This window comes from Schistocerca piceifrons, unplaced genomic scaffold (assembly GCF_021461385.2).
Source record: "Schistocerca piceifrons isolate TAMUIC-IGC-003096 unplaced genomic scaffold, iqSchPice1.1 HiC_scaffold_330, whole genome shotgun sequence".
Classification (NCBI taxonomy): Eukaryota; Metazoa; Arthropoda; class Insecta; order Orthoptera; family Acrididae; genus Schistocerca; species Schistocerca piceifrons.
Window position 1 is genome coordinate 32,594 of NW_025728549.1, and position 17,434 is coordinate 50,027.

Below are 17,434 nucleotides of genomic sequence, written 5' to 3' on the forward strand. Positions count from 1 at the left end.
AATTTAAAGACGCGTGGCAAAAGTACTCATACGCAAAAGTAAAAGCCGGCTGCGGTGGCCGGGAATCGAACCCGGATCAACTGCTTGGAAGGCAACTATGCTGACCATTACACCACCACCGCACGGTTTCCGTCCGCGCACGCCGCGCTGTGTCTGCTTCCCGCCTGTCGGCGGCGGCTCAAGGTGGTCGTAGCTGTAGGCGCATTACGGGGTAGGCGAGCGCATCCAGACAGCGTCTCTACGCACATTTCGCGTCCTTTGGCAAGAGTCGTCGCGTGCGTGCGCCGCAAGAGTACTTAGGCGATCGCGTTCGGGCGTCATTTTTAAGCAGTGCAGTGCAGTTCAGGATTCAGCGTGTGTAGCATTCTCTCGAGAGGATGCGACGGCGCTGGACGGCAGTCCCACTTTCCCCTCAGACGTCTGCCGCGGAAAGCACCAGGAAGCTGTGAACTAGCTGAGCATCGGTGGTTCAGTGGTAGAATGCTCGCCTGCCACGCGGGCGGCCCGGGTTCGATTCCCGGCCGATGCATCATTTTGTTTTTTCTCCGATAGTGGTGCTGCGTGTCTTTCGCACTCGAACTGCGTGAGCCATGAGAATGAACCGCGGGATTTCCGTGTGGGAATAACCAAACATGCAGCGCGCACGACTGCTCGTTTGGACTGTTGTGCGCTATTGTACATACTGGCGTCGGCCTAGCATCGCAAGTTGCCTGTCGCGCCGGGAATGCACGTGTAGCAACAGAAAAAAATGAGCCAGGAAGTGCAGACTCTCTACCACTGGTATTTGGTACTTACCGAGATTCCAGAAGGCCTGGCGATCACCTGCCTCGGTAGCGCAGTAGGCAGCGCGTAAGTCTCATAATCTTAAGGTCGTGAGTTCGATCCTCACCCGGGGCATTTAATTTACTTTCGTCCACAGCTAAATCGACGGCTCTGGGGTTTGCGAAGGAGCAAAACACTTTGTACTTTGTTATCCTCAAGGCTTCAACGACTCAGCGTGATAATGTTTACTTCCCGTTATTACTACTTGCAGTTCTTATGTGAAATTTTCAAGGAAAAAAGTACTAGTAATAATACTGAATTTCGTACGATATAACGTGTAAAGTCACACAATGTATGACCTGCTGTACGATGACAGGCAGCAGGTATTTACTTGCGAAATAAGTAAATAAATATTACTACTTACAGCTTTGCTTTTCCTCCTACCGCTGTAACAACGAGGCATAAAGCAATGAATTGTGACTTTTGCCATGCGCGCCTCGCCATGGGCGCGCGAAAAGATGCTCGCAAACAGGGAAAGTGCGACACGGAAAGCGAGTGGACCGGGTGTAAACCCCGAGTAAAACTTGCGCGTCCGGTGTGGTCTAGTGGCTAGGATACCTGGCCTTCACCCAGGAGGCCCGGGTTCGATTCCCGGTACTGGAACGGAATTTTTCGGCAAAAGTCACGACAAGTTTTGACCCTGCGAAAGGCTGTTTCACGTCCTCCTCGCATTATAGCTACTGGTTCATAAACGTCAGCTGAAAACAGTCGAGAGAAACGGGCACGCAATGAAATTACTACGAGCAGCGGAATAAAGGAAGAAGAGACGCTGGTCCACTGTTGGACTGCTACCATAGAAATGTTACATGGCAATACGCAGAGCAATTCCCGAGGCCCGTTAGCTCAGTCGGTTAGAGCGTCGTGCTAATAACGCGAAGGTCGTGGGTTCGATCCCCCCACGGGCCACTACGATTTCACTCTTTCAAAAAGGCAACGCCGATTTCGGCGGGGAAGTATGGTAACAAAGAAGTCGTCACATTGTGTGGGAGCTGATAGGGGACCAGAACGCGACTTGTCGGGACGCGCTAAAACACTTCACTGGTCACAGCACGGTGAACACAAAGTTTCTCGTCCGATCACCGCTACTGCGCGAAGCTGGGCGTTGTCAGTGCTTGGGCGGGTGACCGCCTGCGAACACAGGGCACTGCCGACGGTTTCAATTCGTATTACTCTTTCCTCTTCGGTTTCGGAGCTGCAGCGCTATTCGGTCAAGGGCACTGGCGCCACGTTTTGCCTCTCGGTATGCCAAGTCGCGCCGTGCGGCCACAGTGAAATGAAGGAGCGTGTTGTAAAATTTTCAACAAAGAAAAAAAAAAAAAAAAAGAAATGTACTAGTAATAAAACTGAATTTGTCTGACAGAACATGTAACATCAGACAATACATGATAACAGGCAGCAGGTATTTACTTGAGGCATAAGTAATGTGGTGGCCGCCTCGCCATACCTCTCTCAGTCGTTTCGCGTGCTTGTCCTCTTGATATAGGCCGATTGGAGAGCGTCAGCTCTCGCGTCAGCTGAGCAAAGTCGAGACAAGTCGAGACTCAAGGGGAATCGACGCACACACTATAGGGTGGCATGAAAGCGAGTAAGAGGGGGAAAGAAACATTAATTTAAAGACGCGTGGCAAAAGTACTCATACGCAAAAGTAAAAGCCGGCTGCGGTGGCCGGGAATCGAACCCGGATCAACTGCTTGGAAGGCAACTATGCTGACCATTACACCACCACCGCACGGTTTCCGTCCGCGCACGCCGCGCTGTGTCTGCTTCCCGCCTGTCGGCGGCGGCTCAAGGTGGTCGTAGCTGTAGGCGCATTACGGGGTAGGCGAGCGCATCCAGACAGCGTCTCTACGCACATTTCGCGTCCTTTGGCAAGAGTCGTCGCGTGCGTGCGCCGCAAGAGTACTTAGGCGATCGCGTTCGGGCGTCATTTTTAAGCAGTGCAGTGCAGTTCAGGATTCAGCGTGTGTAGCATTCTCTCGAGAGGATGCGACGGCGCTGGACGGCAGTCCCACTTTCCCCTCAGACGTCTGCCGCGGAAAGCACCAGGAAGCTGTGAACTAGCTGAGCATCGGTGGTTCAGTGGTAGAATGCTCGCCTGCCACGCGGGCGGCCCGGGTTCGATTCCCGGCCGATGCATCATTTTGTTTTTTCTCCGATAGTGGTGCTGCGTGTCTTTCGCACTCGAACTGCGTGAGCCATGAGAATGAACCGCGGGATTTCCGTGTGGGAATAACCAAACATGCAGCGCGCACGACTGCTCGTTTGGACTGTTGTGCGCTATTGTACATACTGGCGTCGGCCTAGCATCGCAAGTTGCCTGTCGCGCCGGGAATGCACGTGTAGCAACAGAAAAAAATGAGCCAGGAAGTGCAGACTCTCTACCACTGGTATTTGGTACTTACCGAGATTCCAGAAGGCCTGGCGATCACCTGCCTCGGTAGCGCAGTAGGCAGCGCGTAAGTCTCATAATCTTAAGGTCGTGAGTTCGATCCTCACCCGGGGCATTTAATTTACTTTCGTCCACAGCTAAATCGACGGCTCTGGGGTTTGCGAAGGAGCAAAACACTTTGTACTTTGTTATCCTCAAGGCTTCAACGACTCAGCGTGATAATGTTTACTTCCCGTTATTACTACTTGCAGTTCTTATGTGAAATTTTCAAGGAAAAAAGTACTAGTAATAATACTGAATTTCGTACGATATAACGTGTAAAGTCACACAATGTATGACCTGCTGTACGATGACAGGCAGCAGGTATTTACTTGCGAAATAAGTAAATAAATATTACTACTTACAGCTTTGCTTTTCCTCCTACCGCTGTAACAACGAGGCATAAAGCAATGAATTGTGACTTTTGCCATGCGCGCCTCGCCATGGGCGCGCGAAAAGATGCTCGCAAACAGGGAAAGTGCGACACGGAAAGCGAGTGGACCGGGTGTAAACCCCGAGTAAAACTTGCGCGTCCGGTGTGGTCTAGTGGCTAGGATACCTGGCTTTCACCCAGGAGGCCCGGGTTCGATTCCCGGTACCGGAACGGAATTTTTCGGCAAAAGTCACGACAAGTTTTGACCCTGCGAAAGGCTGTTTCACGTCCTCCTCGCATTATAGCTACTGGTTCATAAACGTCAGCTGAAAACAGTCGAGAGAAACGGGCACGCAATGAAATTACTACGAGCAGCGGAATAAAGGAAGAAGAGACGCTGGTCCACTGTTGGACTGCTACCATAGAAATGTTACATGGCAATACGCAGAGCAATTCCCGAGGCCCGTTAGCTCAGTCGGTTAGAGCGTCGTGCTAATAACGCGAAGGTCGTGGGTTCGATCCCCCCACGGGCCACTACGATTTCACTCTTTCAAAAAGGCAACGCCGATTTCGGCGGGGAAGTATGGTAACAAAGAAGTCGTCACATTGTGTGGGAGCTGATAGGGGACCAGAACGCGACTTGTCGGGACGCGCTAAAACACTTCACTGGTCACAGCACGGTGAACACAAAGTTTCTCGTCCGATCACCGCTACTGCGCGAAGCTGGGCGTTGTCAGTGCTTGGGCGGGTGACCGCCTGCGAACACAGGGCACTGCCGACGGTTTCAATTCGTATTACTCTTTCCTCTTCGGTTTCGGAGCTGCAGCGCTATTCGGTCAAGGGCACTGGCGCCACGTTTTGCCTCTCGGTATGCCAAGTCGCGCCGTGCGGCCACAGTGAAATGAAGGAGCGTGTTGTAAAATTTTCAACAAAGAAAAAAAAAAAAAAAAGAAATGTACTAGTAATAAAACTGAATTTGTCTGACAGAACATGTAACATCAGACAATACATGATAACAGGCAGCAGGTATTTACTTGAGGCATAAGTAATGTGGTGGCCGCCTCGCCATACCTCTCTCAGTCGTTTCGCGTGCTTGTCCTCTTGATATAGGCCGATTGGAGAGCGTCAGCTCTCGCGTCAGCTGAGCAAAGTCGAGACAAGTCGAGACTCAAGGGGAATCGACGCACACACTATAGGGTGGCATGAAAGCGAGTAAGAGGGGGAAAGAAACATTAATTTAAAGACGCGTGGCAAAAGTACTCATACGCAAAAGTAAAAGCCGGCTGCGGTGGCCGGGAATCGAACCCGGATCAACTGCTTGGAAGGCAACTATGCTGACCATTACACCACCACCGCACGGTTTCCGTCCGCGCACGCCGCGCTGTGTCTGCTTCCCGCCTGTCGGCGGCGGCTCAAGGTGGTCGTAGCTGTAGGCGCATTACGGGGTAGGCGAGCGCATCCAGACAGCGTCTCTACGCACATTTCGCGTCCTTTGGCAAGAGTCGTCGCGTGCGTGCGCCGCAAGAGTACTTAGGCGATCGCGTTCGGGCGTCATTTTTAAGCAGTGCAGTGCAGTTCAGGATTCAGCGTGTGTAGCATTCTCTCGAGAGGATGCGACGGCGCTGGACGGCAGTCCCACTTTCCCCTCAGACGTCTGCCGCGGAAAGCACCAGGAAGCTGTGAACTAGCTGAGCATCGGTGGTTCAGTGGTAGAATGCTCGCCTGCCACGCGGGCGGCCCGGGTTCGATTCCCGGCCGATGCATCATTTTGTTTTTTCTCCGATAGTGGTGCTGCGTGTCTTTCGCACTCGAACTGCGTGAGCCATGAGAATGAACCGCGGGATTTCCGTGTGGGAATAACCAAACATGCAGCGCGCACGACTGCTCGTTTGGACTGTTGTGCGCTATTGTACATACTGGCGTCGGCCTAGCATCGCAAGTTGCCTGTCGCGCCGGGAATGCACGTGTAGCAACAGAAAAAAATGAGCCAGGAAGTGCAGACTCTCTACCACTGGTATTTGGTACTTACCGAGATTCCAGAAGGCCTGGCGATCACCTGCCTCGGTAGCGCAGTAGGCAGCGCGTAAGTCTCATAATCTTAAGGTCGTGAGTTCGATCCTCACCCGGGGCATTTAATTTACTTTCGTCCACAGCTAAATCGACGGCTCTGGGGTTTGCGAAGGAGCAAAACACTTTGTACTTTGTTATCCTCAAGGCTTCAACGACTCAGCGTGATAATGTTTACTTCCCGTTATTACTACTTGCAGTTCTTATGTGAAATTTTCAAGGAAAAAAGTACTAGTAATAATACTGAATTTCGTACGATATAACGTGTAAAGTCACACAATGTATGACCTGCTGTACGATGACAGGCAGCAGGTATTTACTTGCGAAATAAGTAAATAAATATTACTACTTACAGCTTTGCTTTTCCTCCTACCGCTGTAACAACGAGGCATAAAGCAATGAATTGTGACTTTTGCCATGCGCGCCTCGCCATGGGCGCGCGAAAAGATGCTCGCAAACAGGGAAAGTGCGACACGGAAAGCGAGTGGACCGGGTGTAAACCCCGAGTAAAACTTGCGCGTCCGGTGTGGTCTAGTGGCTAGGATACCTGGCCTTCACCCAGGAGGCCCGGGTTCGATTCCCGGTACTGGAACGGAATTTTTCGGCAAAAGTCACGACAAGTTTTGACCCTGCGAAAGGCTGTTTCACGTCCTCCTCGCATTATAGCTACTGGTTCATAAACGTCAGCTGAAAACAGTCGAGAGAAACGGGCACGCAATGAAATTACTACGAGCAGCGGAATAAAGGAAGAAGAGACGCTGGTCCACTGTTGGACTGCTACCATAGAAATGTTACATGGCAATACGCAGAGCAATTCCCGAGGCCCGTTAGCTCAGTCGGTTAGAGCGTCGTGCTAATAACGCGAAGGTCGTGGGTTCGATCCCCCCACGGGCCACTACGATTTCACTCTTTCAAAAAGGCAACGCCGATTTCGGCGGGGAAGTATGGTAACAAAGAAGTCGTCACATTGTGTGGGAGCTGATAGGGGACCAGAACGCGACTTGTCGGGACGCGCTAAAACACTTCACTGGTCACAGCACGGTGAACACAAAGTTTCTCGTCCGATCACCGCTACTGCGCGAAGCTGGGCGTTGTCAGTGCTTGGGCGGGTGACCGCCTGCGAACACAGGGCACTGCCGACGGTTTCAATTCGTATTACTCTTTCCTCTTCGGTTTCGGAGCTGCAGCGCTATTCGGTCAAGGGCACTGGCGCCACGTTTTGCCTCTCGGTATGCCAAGTCGCGCCGTGCGGCCACAGTGAAATGAAGGAGCGTGTTGTAAAATTTTCAACAAAGAAAAAAAAAAAAAAAAAGAAATGTACTAGTAATAAAACTGAATTTGTCTGACAGAACATGTAACATCAGACAATACATGATAACAGGCAGCAGGTATTTACTTGAGGCATAAGTAATGTGGTGGCCGCCTCGCCATACCTCTCTCAGTCGTTTCGCGTGCTTGTCCTCTTGATATAGGCCGATTGGAGAGCGTCAGCTCTCGCGTCAGCTGAGCAAAGTCGAGACAAGTCGAGACTCAAGGGGAATCGACGCACAGTCGAGACAAGTCGAGACTCAAGGGGAATCGACGCACACACTATAGGGTGGCATGAAAGCGAGTAAGAGGGGGAAAGAAACATTAATTTAAAGACGCGTGGCAAAAGTACTCATACGCAAAAGTAAAAGCCGGCTGCGGTGGCCGGGAATCGAACCCGGATCAACTGCTTGGAAGGCAACTATGCTGACCATTACACCACCACCGCACGGTTTCCGTCCGCGCACGCCGCGCTGTGTCTGCTTCCCGCCTGTCGGCGGCGGCTCAAGGTGGTCGTAGCTGTAGGCGCATTACGGGGTAGGCGAGCGCATCCAGACAGCGTCTCTACGCACATTTCGCGTCCTTTGGCAAGAGTCGTCGCGTGCGTGCGCCGCAAGAGTACTTAGGCGATCGCGTTCGGGCGTCATTTTTAAGCAGTGCAGTGCAGTTCAGGATTCAGCGTGTGTAGCATTCTCTCGAGAGGATGCGACGGCGCTGGACGGCAGTCCCACTTTCCCCTCAGACGTCTGCCGCGGAAAGCACCAGGAAGCTGTGAACTAGCTGAGCATCGGTGGTTCAGTGGTAGAATGCTCGCCTGCCACGCGGGCGGCCCGGGTTCGATTCCCGGCCGATGCATCATTTTGTTTTTTCTCCGATAGTGGTGCTGCGTGTCTTTCGCACTCGAACTGCGTGAGCCATGAGAATGAACCGCGGGATTTCCGTGTGGGAATAACCAAACATGCAGCGCGCACGACTGCTCGTTTGGACTGTTGTGCGCTATTGTACATACTGGCGTCGGCCTAGCATCGCAAGTTGCCTGTCGCGCCGGGAATGCACGTGTAGCAACAGAAAAAAATGAGCCAGGAAGTGCAGACTCTCTACCACTGGTATTTGGTACTTACCGAGATTCCAGAAGGCCTGGCGATCACCTGCCTCGGTAGCGCAGTAGGCAGCGCGTAAGTCTCATAATCTTAAGGTCGTGAGTTCGATCCTCACCCGGGGCATTTAATTTACTTTCGTCCACAGCTAAATCGACGGCTCTGGGGTTTGCGAAGGAGCAAAACACTTTGTACTTTGTTATCCTCAAGGCTTCAACGACTCAGCGTGATAATGTTTACTTCCCGTTATTACTACTTGCAGTTCTTATGTGAAATTTTCAAGGAAAAAAGTACTAGTAATAATACTGAATTTCGTACGATATAACGTGTAAAGTCACACAATGTATGACCTGCTGTACGATGACAGGCAGCAGGTATTTACTTGCGAAATAAGTAAATAAATATTACTACTTACAGCTTTGCTTTTCCTCCTACCGCTGTAACAACGAGGCATAAAGCAATGAATTGTGACTTTTGCCATGCGCGCCTCGCCATGGGCGCGCGAAAAGATGCTCGCAAACAGGGAAAGTGCGACACGGAAAGCGAGTGGACCGGGTGTAAACCCCGAGTAAAACTTGCGCGTCCGGTGTGGTCTAGTGGCTAGGATACCTGGCTTTCACCCAGGAGGCCCGGGTTCGATTCCCGGTACCGGAACGGAATTTTTCGGCAAAAGTCACGACAAGTTTTGACCCTGCGAAAGGCTGTTTCACGTCCTCCTCGCATTATAGCTACTGGTTCATAAACGTCAGCTGAAAACAGTCGAGAGAAACGGGCACGCAATGAAATTACTACGAGCAGCGGAATAAAGGAAGAAGAGACGCTGGTCCACTGTTGGACTGCTACCATAGAAATGTTACATGGCAATACGCAGAGCAATTCCCGAGGCCCGTTAGCTCAGTCGGTTAGAGCGTCGTGCTAATAACGCGAAGGTCGTGGGTTCGATCCCCCCACGGGCCACTACGATTTCACTCTTTCAAAAAGGCAACGCCGATTTCGGCGGGGAAGTATGGTAACAAAGAAGTCGTCACATTGTGTGGGAGCTGATAGGGGACCAGAACGCGACTTGTCGGGACGCGCTAAAACACTTCACTGGTCACAGCACGGTGAACACAAAGTTTCTCGTCCGATCACCGCTACTGCGCGAAGCTGGGCGTTGTCAGTGCTTGGGCGGGTGACCGCCTGCGAACACAGGGCACTGCCGACGGTTTCAATTCGTATTACTCTTTCCTCTTCGGTTTCGGAGCTGCAGCGCTATTCGGTCAAGGGCACTGGCGCCACGTTTTGCCTCTCGGTATGCCAAGTCGCGCCGTGCGGCCACAGTGAAATGAAGGAGCGTGTTGTAAAATTTTCAACAAAGAAAAAAAAAAAAAAAAAAGAAATGTACTAGTAATAAAACTGAATTTGTCTGACAGAACATGTAACATCAGACAATACATGATAACAGGCAGCAGGTATTTACTTGAGGCATAAGTAATGTGGTGGCCGCCTCGCCATACCTCTCTCAGTCGTTTCGCGTGCTTGTCCTCTTGATATAGGCCGATTGGAGAGCGTCAGCTCTCGCGTCAGCTGAGCAAAGTCGAGACAAGTCGAGACTCAAGGGGAATCGACGCACACACTATAGGGTGGCATGAAAGCGAGTAAGAGGGGGAAAGAAACATTAATTTAAAGACGCGTGGCAAAAGTACTCATACGCAAAAGTAAAAGCCGGCTGCGGTGGCCGGGAATCGAACCCGGATCAACTGCTTGGAAGGCAACTATGCTGACCATTACACCACCACCGCACGGTTTCCGTCCGCGCACGCCGCGCTGTGTCTGCTTCCCGCCTGTCGGCGGCGGCTCAAGGTGGTCGTAGCTGTAGGCGCATTACGGGGTAGGCGAGCGCATCCAGACAGCGTCTCTACGCACATTTCGCGTCCTTTGGCAAGAGTCGTCGCGTGCGTGCGCCGCAAGAGTACTTAGGCGATCGCGTTCGGGCGTCATTTTTAAGCAGTGCAGTGCAGTTCAGGATTCAGCGTGTGTAGCATTCTCTCGAGAGGATGCGACGGCGCTGGACGGCAGTCCCACTTTCCCCTCAGACGTCTGCCGCGGAAAGCACCAGGAAGCTGTGAACTAGCTGAGCATCGGTGGTTCAGTGGTAGAATGCTCGCCTGCCACGCGGGCGGCCCGGGTTCGATTCCCGGCCGATGCATCATTTTGTTTTTTCTCCGATAGTGGTGCTGCGTGTCTTTCGCACTCGAACTGCGTGAGCCATGAGAATGAACCGCGGGATTTCCGTGTGGGAATAACCAAACATGCAGCGCGCACGACTGCTCGTTTGGACTGTTGTGCGCTATTGTACATACTGGCGTCGGCCTAGCATCGCAAGTTGCCTGTCGCGCCGGGAATGCACGTGTAGCAACAGAAAAAAATGAGCCAGGAAGTGCAGACTCTCTACCACTGGTATTTGGTACTTACCGAGATTCCAGAAGGCCTGGCGATCACCTGCCTCGGTAGCGCAGTAGGCAGCGCGTAAGTCTCATAATCTTAAGGTCGTGAGTTCGATCCTCACCCGGGGCATTTAATTTACTTTCGTCCACAGCTAAATCGACGGCTCTGGGGTTTGCGAAGGAGCAAAACACTTTGTACTTTGTTATCCTCAAGGCTTCAACGACTCAGCGTGATAATGTTTACTTCCCGTTATTACTACTTGCAGTTCTTATGTGAAATTTTCAAGGAAAAAAGTACTAGTAATAATACTGAATTTCGTACGATATAACGTGTAAAGTCACACAATGTATGACCTGCTGTACGATGACAGGCAGCAGGTATTTACTTGCGAAATAAGTAAATAAATATTACTACTTACAGCTTTGCTTTTCCTCCTACCGCTGTAACAACGAGGCATAAAGCAATGAATTGTGACTTTTGCCATGCGCGCCTCGCCATGGGCGCGCGAAAAGATGCTCGCAAACAGGGAAAGTGCGACACGGAAAGCGAGTGGACCGGGTGTAAACCCCGAGTAAAACTTGCGCGTCCGGTGTGGTCTAGTGGCTAGGATACCTGGCTTTCACCCAGGAGGCCCGGGTTCGATTCCCGGTACCGGAACGGAATTTTTCGGCAAAAGTCACGACAAGTTTTGACCCTGCGAAAGGCTGTTTCACGTCCTCCTCGCATTATAGCTACTGGTTCATAAACGTCAGCTGAAAACAGTCGAGAGAAACGGGCACGCAATGAAATTACTACGAGCAGCGGAATAAAGGAAGAAGAGACGCTGGTCCACTGTTGGACTGCTACCATAGAAATGTTACATGGCAATACGCAGAGCAATTCCCGAGGCCCGTTAGCTCAGTCGGTTAGAGCGTCGTGCTAATAACGCGAAGGTCGTGGGTTCGATCCCCCCACGGGCCACTACGATTTCACTCTTTCAAAAAGGCAACGCCGATTTCGGCGGGGAAGTATGGTAACAAAGAAGTCGTCACATTGTGTGGGAGCTGATAGGGGACCAGAACGCGACTTGTCGGGACGCGCTAAAACACTTCACTGGTCACAGCACGGTGAACACAAAGTTTCTCGTCCGATCACCGCTACTGCGCGAAGCTGGGCGTTGTCAGTGCTTGGGCGGGTGACCGCCTGCGAACACAGGGCACTGCCGACGGTTTCAATTCGTATTACTCTTTCCTCTTCGGTTTCGGAGCTGCAGCGCTATTCGGTCAAGGGCACTGGCGCCACGTTTTGCCTCTCGGTATGCCAAGTCGCGCCGTGCGGCCACAGTGAAATGAAGGAGCGTGTTGTAAAATTTTCAACAAAGAAAAAAAAAAAAAAAAAAAGAAATGTACTAGTAATAAAACTGAATTTGTCTGACAGAACATGTAACATCAGACAATACATGATAACAGGCAGCAGGTATTTACTTGAGGCATAAGTAATGTGGTGGCCGCCTCGCCATACCTCTCTCAGTCGTTTCGCGTGCTTGTCCTCTTGATATAGGCCGATTGGAGAGCGTCAGCTCTCGCGTCAGCTGAGCAAAGTCGAGACAAGTCGAGACTCAAGGGGAATCGACGCACACACTATAGGGTGGCATGAAAGCGAGTAAGAGGGGGAAAGAAACATTAATTTAAAGACGCGTGGCAAAAGTACTCATACGCAAAAGTAAAAGCCGGCTGCGGTGGCCGGGAATCGAACCCGGATCAACTGCTTGGAAGGCAACTATGCTGACCATTACACCACCACCGCACGGTTTCCGTCCGCGCACGCCGCGCTGTGTCTGCTTCCCGCCTGTCGGCGGCGGCTCAAGGTGGTCGTAGCTGTAGGCGCATTACGGGGTAGGCGAGCGCATCCAGACAGCGTCTCTACGCACATTTCGCGTCCTTTGGCAAGAGTCGTCGCGTGCGTGCGCCGCAAGAGTACTTAGGCGATCGCGTTCGGGCGTCATTTTTAAGCAGTGCAGTGCAGTTCAGGATTCAGCGTGTGTAGCATTCTCTCGAGAGGATGCGACGGCGCTGGACGGCAGTCCCACTTTCCCCTCAGACGTCTGCCGCGGAAAGCACCAGGAAGCTGTGAACTAGCTGAGCATCGGTGGTTCAGTGGTAGAATGCTCGCCTGCCACGCGGGCGGCCCGGGTTCGATTCCCGGCCGATGCATCATTTTGTTTTTTCTCCGATAGTGGTGCTGCGTGTCTTTCGCACTCGAACTGCGTGAGCCATGAGAATGAACCGCGGGATTTCCGTGTGGGAATAACCAAACATGCAGCGCGCACGACTGCTCGTTTGGACTGTTGTGCGCTATTGTACATACTGGCGTCGGCCTAGCATCGCAAGTTGCCTGTCGCGCCGGGAATGCACGTGTAGCAACAGAAAAAAATGAGCCAGGAAGTGCAGACTCTCTACCACTGGTATTTGGTACTTACCGAGATTCCAGAAGGCCTGGCGATCACCTGCCTCGGTAGCGCAGTAGGCAGCGCGTAAGTCTCATAATCTTAAGGTCGTGAGTTCGATCCTCACCCGGGGCATTTAATTTACTTTCGTCCACAGCTAAATCGACGGCTCTGGGGTTTGCGAAGGAGCAAAACACTTTGTACTTTGTTATCCTCAAGGCTTCAACGACTCAGCGTGATAATGTTTACTTCCCGTTATTACTACTTGCAGTTCTTATGTGAAATTTTCAAGGAAAAAAGTACTAGTAATAATACTGAATTTCGTACGATATAACGTGTAAAGTCACACAATGTATGACCTGCTGTACGATGACAGGCAGCAGGTATTTACTTGCGAAATAAGTAAATAAATATTACTACTTACAGCTTTGCTTTTCCTCCTACCGCTGTAACAACGAGGCATAAAGCAATGAATTGTGACTTTTGCCATGCGCGCCTCGCCATGGGCGCGCGAAAAGATGCTCGCAAACAGGGAAAGTGCGACACGGAAAGCGAGTGGACCGGGTGTAAACCCCGAGTAAAACTTGCGCGTCCGGTGTGGTCTAGTGGCTAGGATACCTGGCTTTCACCCAGGAGGCCCGGGTTCGATTCCCGGTACCGGAACGGAATTTTTCGGCAAAAGTCACGACAAGTTTTGACCCTGCGAAAGGCTGTTTCACGTCCTCCTCGCATTATAGCTACTGGTTCATAAACGTCAGCTGAAAACAGTCGAGAGAAACGGGCACGCAATGAAATTACTACGAGCAGCGGAATAAAGGAAGAAGAGACGCTGGTCCACTGTTGGACTGCTACCATAGAAATGTTACATGGCAATACGCAGAGCAATTCCCGAGGCCCGTTAGCTCAGTCGGTTAGAGCGTCGTGCTAATAACGCGAAGGTCGTGGGTTCGATCCCCCCACGGGCCACTACGATTTCACTCTTTCAAAAAGGCAACGCCGATTTCGGCGGGGAAGTATGGTAACAAAGAAGTCGTCACATTGTGTGGGAGCTGATAGGGGACCAGAACGCGACTTGTCGGGACGCGCTAAAACACTTCACTGGTCACAGCACGGTGAACACAAAGTTTCTCGTCCGATCACCGCTACTGCGCGAAGCTGGGCGTTGTCAGTGCTTGGGCGGGTGACCGCCTGCGAACACAGGGCACTGCCGACGGTTTCAATTCGTATTACTCTTTCCTCTTCGGTTTCGGAGCTGCAGCGCTATTCGGTCAAGGGCACTGGCGCCACGTTTTGCCTCTCGGTATGCCAAGTCGCGCCGTGCGGCCACAGTGAAATGAAGGAGCGTGTTGTAAAATTTTCAACAAAGAAAAAAAAAAAAAAAAAAAGAAATGTACTAGTAATAAAACTGAATTTGTCTGACAGAACATGTAACATCAGACAATACATGATAACAGGCAGCAGGTATTTACTTGAGGCATAAGTAATGTGGTGGCCGCCTCGCCATACCTCTCTCAGTCGTTTCGCGTGCTTGTCCTCTTGATATAGGCCGATTGGAGAGCGTCAGCTCTCGCGTCAGCTGAGCAAAGTCGAGACAAGTCGAGACTCAAGGGTGATCGACGCACACACTATAGGGTGGCATGAAAGCGAGTAAGAGGGGGAAAGAAACATTAATTTAAAGACGCGTGGCAAAAGTACTCATACGCAAAAGTAAAAGCCGGCTGCGGTGGCCGGGAATCGAACCCGGATCAACTGCTTGGAAGGCAACTATGCTGACCATTACACCACCACCGCACGGTTTCCGTCCGCGCACGCCGCGCTGTGTCTGCTTCCCGCCTGTCGGCGGCGGCTCAAGGTGGTCGTAGCTGTAGGCGCATTACGGGGTAGGCGAGCGCATCCAGACAGCGTCTCTACGCACATTTCGCGTCCTTTGGCAAGAGTCGTCGCGTGCGTGCGCCGCAAGAGTACTTAGGCGATCGCGTTCGGGCGTCATTTTTAAGCAGTGCAGTGCAGTTCAGGATTCAGCGTGTGTAGCATTCTCTCGAGAGGATGCGACGGCGCTGGACGGCAGTCCCACTTTCCCCTCAGACGTCTGCCGCGGAAAGCACCAGGAAGCTGTGAACTAGCTGAGCATCGGTGGTTCAGTGGTAGAATGCTCGCCTGCCACGCGGGCGGCCCGGGTTCGATTCCCGGCCGATGCATCATTTTGTTTTTTCTCCGATAGTGGTGCTGCGTGTCTTTCGCACTCGAACTGCGTGAGCCATGAGAATGAACCGCGGGATTTCCGTGTGGGAATAACCAAACATGCAGCGCGCACGACTGCTCGTTTGGACTGTTGTGCGCTATTGTACATACTGGCGTCGGCCTAGCATCGCAAGTTGCCTGTCGCGCCGGGAATGCACGTGTAGCAACAGAAAAAAATGAGCCAGGAAGTGCAGACTCTCTACCACTGGTATTTGGTACTTACCGAGATTCCAGAAGGCCTGGCGATCACCTGCCTCGGTAGCGCAGTAGGCAGCGCGTAAGTCTCATAATCTTAAGGTCGTGAGTTCGATCCTCACCCGGGGCATTTAATTTACTTTCGTCCACAGCTAAATCGACGGCTCTGGGGTTTGCGAAGGAGCAAAACACTTTGTACTTTGTTATCCTCAAGGCTTCAACGACTCAGCGTGATAATGTTTACTTCCCGTTATTACTACTTGCAGTTCTTATGTGAAATTTTCAAGGAAAAAAGTACTAGTAATAATACTGAATTTCGTACGATATAACGTGTAAAGTCACACAATGTATGACCTGCTGTACGATGACAGGCAGCAGGTATTTACTTGCGAAATAAGTAAATAAATATTACTACTTACAGCTTTGCTTTTCCTCCTACCGCTGTAACAACGAGGCATAAAGCAATGAATTGTGACTTTTGCCATGCGCGCCTCGCCATGGGCGCGCGAAAAGATGCTCGCAAACAGGGAAAGTGCGACACGGAAAGCGAGTGGACCGGGTGTAAACCCCGAGTAAAACTTGCGCGTCCGGTGTGGTCTAGTGGCTAGGATACCTGGCTTTCACCCAGGAGGCCCGGGTTCGATTCCCGGTACCGGAACGGAATTTTTCGGCAAAAGTCACGACAAGTTTTGACCCTGCGAAAGGCTGTTTCACGTCCTCCTCGCATTATAGCTACTGGTTCATAAACGTCAGCTGAAAACAGTCGAGAGAAACGGGCACGCAATGAAATTACTACGAGCAGCGGAATAAAGGAAGAAGAGACGCTGGTCCACTGTTGGACTGCTACCATAGAAATGTTACATGGCAATACGCAGAGCAATTCCCGAGGCCCGTTAGCTCAGTCGGTTAGAGCGTCGTGCTAATAACGCGAAGGTCGTGGGTTCGATCCCCCCACGGGCCACTACGATTTCACTCTTTCAAAAAGGCAACGCCGATTTCGGCGGGGAAGTATGGTAACAAAGAAGTCGTCACATTGTGTGGGAGCTGATAGGGGACCAGAACGCGACTTGTCGGGACGCGCTAAAACACTTCACTGGTCACAGCACGGTGAACACAAAGTTTCTCGTCCGATCACCGCTACTGCGCGAAGCTGGGCGTTGTCAGTGCTTGGGCGGGTGACCGCCTGCGAACACAGGGCACTGCCGACGGTTTCAATTCGTATTACTCTTTCCTCTTCGGTTTCGGAGCTGCAGCGCTATTCGGTCAAGGGCACTGGCGCCACGTTTTGCCTCTCGGTATGCCAAGTCGCGCCGTGCGGCCACAGTGAAATGAAGGAGCGTGTTGTAAAATTTTCAACAAAGAAAAAAAAAAAAAAAAAAAGAAATGTACTAGTAATAAAACTGAATTTGTCTGACAGAACATGTAACATCAGACAATACATGATAACAGGCAGCAGGTATTTACTTGAGGCATAAGTAATGTGGTGGCCGCCTCGCCATACCTCTCTCAGTCGTTTCGCGTGCTTGTCCTCTTGATATAGGCCGATTGGAGAGCGTCAGCTCTCGCGTCAGCTGAGCAAAGTCGAGACAAGTCGAGACTCAAGGGGAATCGACGCACACACTATAGGGTGGCATGAAAGCGAGTAAGAGGGGGAAAGAAACATTAATTTAAAGACGCGTGGCAAAAGTACTCATACGCAAAAGTAAAAGCCGGCTGCGGTGGCCGGGAATCGAACCCGGATCAACTGCTTGGAAGGCAACTATGCTGACCATTACACCACCACCGCACGGTTTCCGTCCGCGCACGCCGCGCTGTGTCTGCTTCCCGCCTGTCGGCGGCGGCTCAAGGTGGTCGTAGCTGTAGGCGCATTACGGGGTAGGCGAGCGCATCCAGACAGCGTCTCTACGCACATTTCGCGTCCTTTGGCAAGAGTCGTCGCGTGCGTGCGCCGCAAGAGTACTTAGGCGATCGCGTTCGGGCGTCATTTTTAAGCAGTGCAGTGCAGTTCAGGATTCAGCGTGTGTAGCATTCTCTCGAGAGGATGCGACGGC

General features: G+C 51.7%; 36 non-coding genes across 36 annotated transcripts; 28 read left to right on the forward strand and 8 right to left on the reverse strand.

Annotated features, from left to right (window-relative positions):
* Positions 1–50: 50 nt before the first annotated feature.
* On the reverse strand, positions 51–122 carry Trnag-ucc. The gene has a single exon. It is a non-coding gene; the product is annotated as a tRNA-Gly (tRNA).
* Positions 123–458: 336 nt separating this feature from the next.
* On the forward strand, positions 459–529 carry Trnag-gcc. The gene has a single exon. It is a non-coding gene; the product is annotated as a tRNA-Gly (tRNA).
* Positions 530–824: 295 nt separating this feature from the next.
* Trnam-cau lies at positions 825–897 on the forward strand. Its single transcript has one exon. It is a non-coding gene; the product is annotated as a tRNA-Met (tRNA).
* A 456-nt stretch (positions 898–1,353) lies between these two features.
* Positions 1,354–1,425, forward strand: Trnae-uuc. Its single transcript has one exon. It is a non-coding gene; the product is annotated as a tRNA-Glu (tRNA).
* A 229-nt stretch (positions 1,426–1,654) lies between these two features.
* On the forward strand, positions 1,655–1,728 carry Trnai-aau. Its single transcript has one exon. It is a non-coding gene; the product is annotated as a tRNA-Ile (tRNA).
* A 751-nt stretch (positions 1,729–2,479) lies between these two features.
* On the reverse strand, positions 2,480–2,551 carry Trnag-ucc. Its single transcript has one exon. It is a non-coding gene; the product is annotated as a tRNA-Gly (tRNA).
* Positions 2,552–2,887: 336 nt separating this feature from the next.
* On the forward strand, positions 2,888–2,958 carry Trnag-gcc. The gene has a single exon. It is a non-coding gene; the product is annotated as a tRNA-Gly (tRNA).
* Positions 2,959–3,253: 295 nt separating this feature from the next.
* Trnam-cau lies at positions 3,254–3,326 on the forward strand. Its single transcript has one exon. It is a non-coding gene; the product is annotated as a tRNA-Met (tRNA).
* Positions 3,327–3,782: 456 nt separating this feature from the next.
* Positions 3,783–3,854, forward strand: Trnae-uuc. Its single transcript has one exon. It is a non-coding gene; the product is annotated as a tRNA-Glu (tRNA).
* Positions 3,855–4,083: 229 nt separating this feature from the next.
* Positions 4,084–4,157, forward strand: Trnai-aau. The gene has a single exon. It is a non-coding gene; the product is annotated as a tRNA-Ile (tRNA).
* Positions 4,158–4,907: 750 nt separating this feature from the next.
* On the reverse strand, positions 4,908–4,979 carry Trnag-ucc. Its single transcript has one exon. It is a non-coding gene; the product is annotated as a tRNA-Gly (tRNA).
* Positions 4,980–5,315: 336 nt separating this feature from the next.
* Positions 5,316–5,386, forward strand: Trnag-gcc. The gene has a single exon. It is a non-coding gene; the product is annotated as a tRNA-Gly (tRNA).
* A 295-nt stretch (positions 5,387–5,681) lies between these two features.
* On the forward strand, positions 5,682–5,754 carry Trnam-cau. The gene has a single exon. It is a non-coding gene; the product is annotated as a tRNA-Met (tRNA).
* A 456-nt stretch (positions 5,755–6,210) lies between these two features.
* Trnae-uuc lies at positions 6,211–6,282 on the forward strand. Its single transcript has one exon. It is a non-coding gene; the product is annotated as a tRNA-Glu (tRNA).
* A 229-nt stretch (positions 6,283–6,511) lies between these two features.
* Trnai-aau lies at positions 6,512–6,585 on the forward strand. Its single transcript has one exon. It is a non-coding gene; the product is annotated as a tRNA-Ile (tRNA).
* Positions 6,586–7,374: 789 nt separating this feature from the next.
* Trnag-ucc lies at positions 7,375–7,446 on the reverse strand. The gene has a single exon. It is a non-coding gene; the product is annotated as a tRNA-Gly (tRNA).
* Positions 7,447–7,782: 336 nt separating this feature from the next.
* Trnag-gcc lies at positions 7,783–7,853 on the forward strand. The gene has a single exon. It is a non-coding gene; the product is annotated as a tRNA-Gly (tRNA).
* Positions 7,854–8,148: 295 nt separating this feature from the next.
* Positions 8,149–8,221, forward strand: Trnam-cau. Its single transcript has one exon. It is a non-coding gene; the product is annotated as a tRNA-Met (tRNA).
* A 456-nt stretch (positions 8,222–8,677) lies between these two features.
* Positions 8,678–8,749, forward strand: Trnae-uuc. The gene has a single exon. It is a non-coding gene; the product is annotated as a tRNA-Glu (tRNA).
* A 229-nt stretch (positions 8,750–8,978) lies between these two features.
* On the forward strand, positions 8,979–9,052 carry Trnai-aau. The gene has a single exon. It is a non-coding gene; the product is annotated as a tRNA-Ile (tRNA).
* Positions 9,053–9,804: 752 nt separating this feature from the next.
* Positions 9,805–9,876, reverse strand: Trnag-ucc. Its single transcript has one exon. It is a non-coding gene; the product is annotated as a tRNA-Gly (tRNA).
* A 336-nt stretch (positions 9,877–10,212) lies between these two features.
* Trnag-gcc lies at positions 10,213–10,283 on the forward strand. Its single transcript has one exon. It is a non-coding gene; the product is annotated as a tRNA-Gly (tRNA).
* A 295-nt stretch (positions 10,284–10,578) lies between these two features.
* Positions 10,579–10,651, forward strand: Trnam-cau. The gene has a single exon. It is a non-coding gene; the product is annotated as a tRNA-Met (tRNA).
* A 456-nt stretch (positions 10,652–11,107) lies between these two features.
* On the forward strand, positions 11,108–11,179 carry Trnae-uuc. Its single transcript has one exon. It is a non-coding gene; the product is annotated as a tRNA-Glu (tRNA).
* Positions 11,180–11,408: 229 nt separating this feature from the next.
* Positions 11,409–11,482, forward strand: Trnai-aau. Its single transcript has one exon. It is a non-coding gene; the product is annotated as a tRNA-Ile (tRNA).
* Positions 11,483–12,235: 753 nt separating this feature from the next.
* Trnag-ucc lies at positions 12,236–12,307 on the reverse strand. The gene has a single exon. It is a non-coding gene; the product is annotated as a tRNA-Gly (tRNA).
* A 336-nt stretch (positions 12,308–12,643) lies between these two features.
* Positions 12,644–12,714, forward strand: Trnag-gcc. The gene has a single exon. It is a non-coding gene; the product is annotated as a tRNA-Gly (tRNA).
* Positions 12,715–13,009: 295 nt separating this feature from the next.
* Trnam-cau lies at positions 13,010–13,082 on the forward strand. Its single transcript has one exon. It is a non-coding gene; the product is annotated as a tRNA-Met (tRNA).
* Positions 13,083–13,538: 456 nt separating this feature from the next.
* Positions 13,539–13,610, forward strand: Trnae-uuc. Its single transcript has one exon. It is a non-coding gene; the product is annotated as a tRNA-Glu (tRNA).
* A 229-nt stretch (positions 13,611–13,839) lies between these two features.
* On the forward strand, positions 13,840–13,913 carry Trnai-aau. Its single transcript has one exon. It is a non-coding gene; the product is annotated as a tRNA-Ile (tRNA).
* A 753-nt stretch (positions 13,914–14,666) lies between these two features.
* On the reverse strand, positions 14,667–14,738 carry Trnag-ucc. Its single transcript has one exon. It is a non-coding gene; the product is annotated as a tRNA-Gly (tRNA).
* Positions 14,739–15,074: 336 nt separating this feature from the next.
* On the forward strand, positions 15,075–15,145 carry Trnag-gcc. The gene has a single exon. It is a non-coding gene; the product is annotated as a tRNA-Gly (tRNA).
* A 295-nt stretch (positions 15,146–15,440) lies between these two features.
* Trnam-cau lies at positions 15,441–15,513 on the forward strand. Its single transcript has one exon. It is a non-coding gene; the product is annotated as a tRNA-Met (tRNA).
* Positions 15,514–15,969: 456 nt separating this feature from the next.
* Trnae-uuc lies at positions 15,970–16,041 on the forward strand. The gene has a single exon. It is a non-coding gene; the product is annotated as a tRNA-Glu (tRNA).
* Positions 16,042–16,270: 229 nt separating this feature from the next.
* Trnai-aau lies at positions 16,271–16,344 on the forward strand. The gene has a single exon. It is a non-coding gene; the product is annotated as a tRNA-Ile (tRNA).
* Positions 16,345–17,097: 753 nt separating this feature from the next.
* Positions 17,098–17,169, reverse strand: Trnag-ucc. Its single transcript has one exon. It is a non-coding gene; the product is annotated as a tRNA-Gly (tRNA).
* Between the last annotated feature and the right edge of the window lie 265 nt (positions 17,170–17,434).